The following is an 8824-nucleotide window of genomic DNA, read 5'->3' as shown; positions in this document are numbered from 1 at the left end:
ATCCCAACAGTTTTCTGTAAATATGCACCACCTCTAATACTGCAAGTGATAGACAAAGCTTAATCATAAAATTTCTATATTACTCACAAAAATTATTTTTATATCAAATTTTTTCATCCACTTAGTTTACATGTGTAAGGATTTTAAGTGTATATGAACAGAAATAGTCAGAAGCTATTAAATACAACCAACTTTCTGCATAATTGGAAAAGGAAGGGGGCTGCTGGACAGACTAAATTGCTTCAAAAAGGGTAGAGTTTCAGGATCTAGCTCCCAAAAGACCAGTTTAATGTACTGAACAGGAGGACATATGATAAAGGGCAATCAGAAAATGGAATAGAAATGGGAAATGAAAAGTACTGTATCTGTAGCCCTTTGAGGGACAAAGTGTGCAGGAACAAAGTTAAAATAGCATCTTTGACTTGAATGATGTGGTAAAGGTCATTCTGCCTCTAACAGAATGCATCAAAAGTGCATTAAGTCAGAGATTACCACAATTTTAACAGATGATAAAGAAATACTTTGAAAAGACCCTGGTATTGCAGCTGCCTTTTTTGATTACACTGCAGTGAAATCTGCAGGCAAAAATATGGAGCATTTGTTTTACTATAGCTAGAATTTCTCCATAATTGTCAGAATTACAACTTGAGGTGAACATAGCATGACACCAAGCAGATTTGTACTCTATGTTCCACCAATTTCCTTGTTTTTCAGAACAGACTTATTTTTCACATTCATGTATTATAATGGTTGGACATCTCAAATGCAGTAACAATAATTTCTTCATATATATGCAATTTTGCCATTCAATTATACTGCATTTTAAAATTATGCATTTATTTCTCTGTGCATATATATGTGTCTGTATGTAGCTATATGCAAATATATAAATAAATTTATTTTCTTAAGACGTACATTTAAAGCTTGAAAACAGATTTTTGATTTTGGATAACAGTACATATAATAGAAATTAATATATCAGTCAGATAATTATTCTTTGTATCTAACAATTAATACCACAGTGGCACTGGTACTACAGTACATTCAGGTAGCAAAGAAAACATACTATGCTCAACGTACTGTACAAAAAACCCCACTTGTATTCATGGCTACTTTGTCAGTTCCCTACCTCCATTTCAAAATTCAGGGCAGACAGAGCCATTGAAATTAAAGGATCTGGACAAATTCCCAGTGTCTTGCTCATTCATTAAACACATGCTGCTGCCTGATTTTTTGGAGAATCTCAGCTGCAATGATCATTGAATCTGAGTAGATTACTGGCCACATCACACTGACTGTATTTATTGGACAGATTGGGTACTGTGCAGTTATATATTCAATTTTCACAGCCCAACCAATGCAAAAGTCCCACATTTTGAAAGGATAGCTAATGCAATTTTTAAAATTTGTCCAGAAAATGCACTTAGTACAGATCTTGAAGTCTTTTCATCATCTGAGATGATGGTACAAAATAAGAAAATGCAGTGTTAAATCTTTTGCTGCTTTAAGCAGGGCAACATGGCTGATGTAATTGAATTGGAACCCAGTGGGCTGCTGCCAACCATGTGCTTCTAAAAGTGATAACATGTGAACACTTTTAAGAACTGAAACCCACATAAGCTAATATTTCTTAAGGGTTTGGAAATTTGCCCAGTAAATACAACCAAAATAAAAACATAAAACCAAAGCAAAATCATCCTAAAAAGTGAAAAAATAAAAAAATCAAACAAAAACAACCCCAAAACAAACCCTGCATAGAAGATGGCTAAAATACATTAAAATAGATTTGATTATCTTTGGGAAAAATGTCACCAAAGCCCACAACCATGATCTTCTTATACCAAGCCTACTTATGAGTATGGAACATCAGAAACCCTAGGGGAAGAACAGTATTTCAGAAATAATGATGATGATGATGATGAAAATGATAATGATGATGATGACGAAGAAGCATTCAACTAATTGCTTTGCATGGAATATTTTTATTTAAAACAGATGCTAACTCACTAACTCACTAACATACTGCACTCTCTATTTAAGCTAAATTTATATGAACAAATAATAAATCTGTAAATGTATTACTCTGACTTTCAGTGTTATCTGCATATTTTGGCAGAAAACATTTGGACTTCTTCAGTCAGTCTTGAAAAGTCAGATGGGAGTTTGAAGCACAAATTGTGCTTTTCAGTTTTCATCTCATCATCTGAGGTTACTGAAGGTGAAGACTCCTTCTGAGCTGGAAAGTTAACATAGTCTTAAAGTGCATTAGGCCAATTTCTCCAATTAATTGTGAACATTCTGAGAAACTCTGCTCTTCACCCACCTACAACTCCAATTACTGGACAGTTCTCAGGCTCCTACATGGCATTTAATGGTACCTGCCCCCTTTCAGGCATAGTCTGTGACCACAATAAAATGTACCTATCCCACTGCTACAGGGAAATCTTAACCAAACACCTGCAACAGGCATGCTTCAGATTGAGTTGGTTGTTTTGTACATCTCTTTTTATAGCCATTCCCATTACATGTCTGAGTTGGAGTAAGCATAGAAATTATTAGAAAAAAACCCAAAGAAACTTTGAATTCTCCAAAGTATTGATTATAAAGATCAAATTGTTCAAGTGGTATGATAGTTAGGATATATTTCTCACCCCATATCAGCTCAGTTACGTCATGCTGAGTATAATTAAGCTGGACATATAAGTCCTACTGGTATCCTACAGAACCAGAAAGGATTATGTCCACAAAAAATAGAAAATTATTAACTCTAACAAAATAAAATTAAGAAATTATTTTGCGTAATGATTTACCTTCTATTTCAAAACAGTTCTATCATCTTCTAATGAATAATAATTCATAATGACTTGCAATGGAATCTGTAAACTGGTGGAAGAAAGGAAATGACATTTGCTCCCCAAATTAAATAACATACAAACAAACAAACAAACAAAAAAAATCCGGACCAAAAAAAGAAAATGTATCTCTCTGAAACAGACCTCTTTAAGCAAGACATCAAGTTGCCAAAGTTCTACTTAGTAATATTAGTAATATTTTGGAAAACTTTGTTTTTATGAAATGGGCCAACTATAAATCAAGATGTAAAACAAAAAAAAAAAAAAGCCTATTCATTCTCAAGAAAATATTAAAGAGGAGTCATAAATATACAATGGAACAAATCCATCCTTGGCTCACCTGTTACTGAGTCAGTGCTAAAGATGAAAGAGAAACACTCTGAAGTAACATTTTACTAACCCAAAAAGGGAAATAAACTGATTTTATTTACTTCCACATATCATGAGTGTTTTGCTTGCTATTGCCATTAATAATTAATAGCTCTGTTATGGTTACATCCCAGCCTTATTCTGTTCACTGAAGGAAGAGAGAATGACTTAAGTCCTGATGGTGTGAATTTCTGCCCATTTCCATGCACAAAAGTCTGGAACTGATTCTCAACATTTTCCTCCTGCTGTTTAAAAAACACAAAAACCCCTCAAAAAGTAAAATAAACAACTACCACAGAAAACTGAACTTTTATTTCCCTTTCTGATTATGAAAAGAGAAGGGGATTAACACTGAATTTGTTGCTTCATCTTGATAAGCAGTTGTGAGGAAAGTGTCTTGTTGACAAAGATAGATTGTCACTGACCCTGGATCAATGGCTGTGCCACTGCAGATTGTGAAAATGCTCCTGTATCTCTTCCATCTCCTCCATCTGCCTAACACACTAATGATGACACGTCAGGGCACATACTCAGTGCTGACACATTGCCTACTAACAAAAACATTGCTGAAACATTGCCTACTAAGACAAAGAACCCTCAGTTACCATTGTCTTCCTGATCCTTGCTTGGCCATGGCAACCAGTCTCTCCACTGACATCCTGGAAATATTTGTGGGAGTCTTTTGCTGAACACAGTTGCAATAATAATTGCAGGTCCCAAAATTTCTTCTCAGTACATGTTATATTTAGGAAGCAGAGGAGACATACTAAAAGTACTCTTTTGCTTTCAGCAAAACACCTGAGCAAGGATGTGGTACATCTTTTGATCCTCTGTATTCCCCACTGTCTAGTTAAATACTGATGAATGCTTTTAAGTCTTTGTTTTTGCATATGTGCATAAAATAATTTGGATCTACTCTTTACTTTTATAACCCAATGTTTTTGTAAGACTGAAGTTATCTTTTCTGAAGATCTCTTCTCTCACATCTAGGAATTTCATAGAACTAATTGACATTTCTTCCATAAGCATTAAAATGCATTAGATGAAAGGCATGGAACTAGTCACAGGATACTTTAGTCTACCATTGATCCACAGATTTGTGGCAGGCCCTGGCAGAAGTTAGGGACATTGTAGTTATCTGATTCTATCCAAGAGAGAGTAAATGGCATGAAACCAAGATAGATAAATAGAAAGCCAACTGCATCCTAGGCTGCATCAAAAGCAGCACAACCAGGAGGTCAAGAGGGGTTCCACTGGGAGTACTGCATCCAGCCCTGAGATCCCCAGCACAGGAAGGACATGGACCAGTTGAAGCGAGCCCAGAGGAGGCCACCAAGATGACCAGAGGGATGGAGCACCTTTCCTATGAGGAAAGGCTGGCAGAATTGCAGATATTGAACCCAGAAAAGAGAAGTCTTCAGGGTGACTCAATTGCAGCCTTTCAGCACCTGAGGGAACTTACAGAAAGAATGGAGAGCAAATAGTCACAAAAGGCTTGGCATGAGTATCTAGCTGTTTGCAAGAGCACGTACTGATAGGAGAAGGGAGAATGGCTTAAAACTGGGCATGTTTAGATTACTTTACTGTGAGCATGGTGAGGCACAGGAACAGGTTGCACAGGGAAGTTGTGGATGCCCAAACCTGGAAGTGTTCAAGGTCAGGTTGGATAGGACTCTGAGCCATTTGGACAAGTGGAGGTGTCTCTGCCCATGTCAGGGGCTGGAACTGGATAATTTTTAAGGTCCCTTGCAACTCAAGCCATTCTATGATGTTCGTGTTCACATACAATTTTGGTTTTGACTTAAAGAATCACAAAGATGACTTCCTTGAGCATTCATATAACTGTGTTCTTGAGTTATACATTGCTGAATTTTAGCAAGCCATATTTTTATGTTCTTTAAGAAAGCAGCCGTTCTACAAGCTAGTCATTGGCAGCCTCGTGACAGCATATGAACTAAATCCAGTTCTGGCTCTAGCATCCTTCACCTTTAGCATTTGATTAAGCCATCCTGTTGACTCTTGGAGTAGCCATCTGGACACTGATTCTTCAGCAGATGTACTTCTTCCTTCACATAGGAGCAAATGATTGCAAAATACTTTGAGAGATTTTCATGGTCTCTGCTGACAAAATACCTCCAGGAATTTTTATTTCTCTTTTCCTTATCCCACATTGTCCTGGTTCCAGCTAGGACAAAGCTAATTTTTTAGTAGCCAGGAGAACCCTGGGATTATTCTATACAATCTCACATCACTTTTTGGGAACAGGGGAAGAGATCCCTTCTGGGTCATGCAGTGTAGCAGAGGGAGCAAATTTCCTTTTGTCAGGTGATCCACAGTGAGCAACCAGGTGTGAACTGTTCACCTTTTTTCATACACTCTGTCATTAGTATTGTTGTTGTTGTTAATTGTCTCATTTTCCTTGCTGTTTCCAGTAAATCTTACTTATCTCAGCTCATGACCATTACCTTTTATGCCTCCAATTCTCCTCTCTATCCCACTGCAGGAGCATGCAGAGAGTGGGGAATGATGGAACTGTGCATGGTTTGGAGTAATTCAGTGGGGACACTAAATTGTGTCCCCATTCCAAAACCAAAACACATGTTTTCATGTCAGGGAACTGAAAACAGCAGCATCTTTGCTTTCATACTTTGTTTTAAAATTGCATTTCTCTTTATGTGATATGCCTTGAACAATAATTTTTTTGCACTCAGTTCTACCAATGGTAAAATGATAGATTTGGATTCCAAAAACTCCTTTTTGCTTAATCAAAATACCCATGGAAATAGATATTGACAAATCTCTTTGAAGATTTCTGTAATATCTCCATACTAGATAACTCTCTTTCTAGAATTTCTATCATTTCATTTTTTAATTTTCCTACTTTAATTTTTTCTCCTTGTTCAACCTGAAAGAAAAAAAAAACCAACAAAATAGGAACAATTCTACAGACAAGTAAAAATTTTAAATTCTTTATAATTATACTAATTATAAAACAAATTTTAAAGTCATTGGAATATTCTGTTATTGTATTGTGCAATGGAATATTTCAGTCATTTTTTTTCAGAGGTTTCTGTCATAATATTTCATTAAGTCAAGAAAATTGTCATTAATGAAGCAGAGAGTTAGGCTTCTTCCTTTCATATTTTTTTTTTAATTGGCACTTCCTGACAGCAGATTTGGCCTTTGACAAGCATGTCTTTTCTAACAGATGGTTGCACAGATTAAGGTTTCAAAGAACTCCAGTAAAGTTAGTACTTGATATGTTCATGCAATTCTCCTTTAAAATGAAAGGAGAAGCAAAGAGCTACCCTGAAAGGGCAGGGGTGCTGCACAGATGGGGGAATGAGAGCAGGACAGGCAGTGGCCTCCCTGGCCACTGGAAGAGCAGGACAGGGTAGTGTTGGATATCAGGATCAGCTGAGAGCCTGAGAGGCCAGTGAGCAAGCCACAGGCTTGTGACACATCCATTCAGTTGGGCATGGACAAGAGAAGATTTGTTTGCAGTGTTTGTATCAGTTTGATGTTTGAAAATGTATCTAAATTGTTATCAGTGATGAATACTAATGTCTGTAATTTTATAATGTAGAAATATGACAGGAATCCTTCATTCATTCATCTTGAACCATATTGAGTTCCTTCACATTCATGTTTTTTACCAAATAATCAAAGATATGGTGAGTAATTTCCTCTAGTTTGAAAGTAATTCTTCTGGCTTATTTAAGAAGCAACAGTTTGACATTAAACTATGTGTCAAATCAATTAAAAATCAGCTTAGTGGTGGCAAACAACACAGCAGTACAGACAATAGCATTTGAGCCTGTGTATAGAAAAAAGTAAAAGAAAGAAGATTAAAACACCAGCACAGTGTGGGGAAGGATCCTTTCATTTCTTTATAATACATTATTTAGTGGCTTTATGTGCTATTATTTGTAAGTATGTAATGCTGCATATCTGATCCTGAATCTGCATAGTCAACTCACCCTGCCATAAAAAACTGCTTTTGAAGATTAATCCAGTCTAGAACCTAGACTACATTAGAACATTCTAGTCTGAAGACTACTAACAGCCTCACAGACTGAAAGCAGGGTGTGAGCACAGTTGAACACTTTGGGTGCAATACAAGAGGAGAAAATAGTGATTTTAAACTGGAATTGTCAGGGAAAAAAATAAACAATTCTTTGTTTCATAACATACAGACTCTGAAAAAATGATATGAGTATTGAGAGAAGATATGATATAGAGGCACCCCAATGAAATTACAGTGGATAAAAAAGCCAATAAAAGCAGTGAGAAACCAGAGTTTCTACAGAATGCTGGCAGGGGAAAAAGTCTGCCCAAATGATAGAACAATAATAAAAATTATTGATAGACTTCCTTGCTTTAAAACATCTATATTTCATATTTTCTTTCAGTGTTATAACTCACATAAACATTTTCTTCTGTGTTCTTTTTGTCTGCTAGGTGTTAAATAAGACTTTGGAGATCGGGAAAATGAGATACTAAAAATATTGTTTTCAGCTGAAAACTGTGAAGTGATGTACAAAAACACCTACCTACTCCAGCAACTACTTAAAGCAACACATAACCCCTGCCCTATTCAGAATTTGAAATTTCTGTACTAAAAATCCAGCATGGTGTATTTTAGAAAAGAAAAACTCAGAAAAAAAAAACAAAAAACAAACCCAGAACAAAATCAAAAGCCTAAATTGAAACAAAAATATCCTAGGAGAAAAACAAGCAGGTACCTTTTAATTTATGAACTTTGAAGAATTAGGAACTTGTTTTTTCACTGTGTTTGAATATACTCTATCACATAAAATCTGTCCCTCATTATATTTTCAAACCTCTTCTCAACGCATCAAAAATTTTAGTTTCAAAACCTTACAGGATGAGTTTCCTTCTCTCATTATTACTTTATCTTGCATGAGTTCCCCCTGAAAAGGAACTGTTCACAAAAAAAAAAGGAAGAAAAGGACCCACAGAATCTTGCTTGAGTCTTACTGATGTACTTTCTTTGCAAATCTTCCTCTTGTTTTTATGTTCTCCTTTATGCATAGTTAACATGATACATAGGCTCACAATGGAATTACAGTAAATGAAAAAGACAATTAAAATAGCCTTAAAATAAAGAAAAAAGCAAAGCTTTTCCTGTCATCATTACCATTTCATGACAGTCTGTGTGCAAGGTATTGCAGAGACAAACTTATGTCTCTGATCTAGGGGAGCGTCCGGACAAATCCTTCTTGCTCAGGCTACAGGAAGCATTACTCTTGCTGGCTCCTCACCTGCTGGGGCACTTCAACCACCCTGACATCTGCTGGGAAAGCGGCACAGCAAGCTGCAGGCAATCCAGAAGTCTCCTGGAATGCACGGAGGAAAACTTCTTGGGCCAGGTAATAGCCCTGCCAGAGAGGATGTGATACTGGAGCTGATGGTCACCAAACAAAGGGACTGAACCAGGGACATCAAGACTGGAGGCAGCCTGGGTTGCAGTGACCATGCACTGGTGGAGTTTGCAGTCCTGAGGGATATGGGTCAGGCAAGCAGTAAAGATAGGCTCCTCAACTTTAGGAAAGCAGACTTTCAGCTGTTCAAGTCAGTGG

The sequence above is a fragment of the Motacilla alba genome, chromosome Z (assembly GCF_015832195.1).
Source record: "Motacilla alba alba isolate MOTALB_02 chromosome Z, Motacilla_alba_V1.0_pri, whole genome shotgun sequence".
Taxonomy (NCBI): domain Eukaryota; kingdom Metazoa; phylum Chordata; class Aves; order Passeriformes; family Motacillidae; genus Motacilla; species Motacilla alba.
This window is presented reverse-complemented; position numbering follows the sequence as displayed.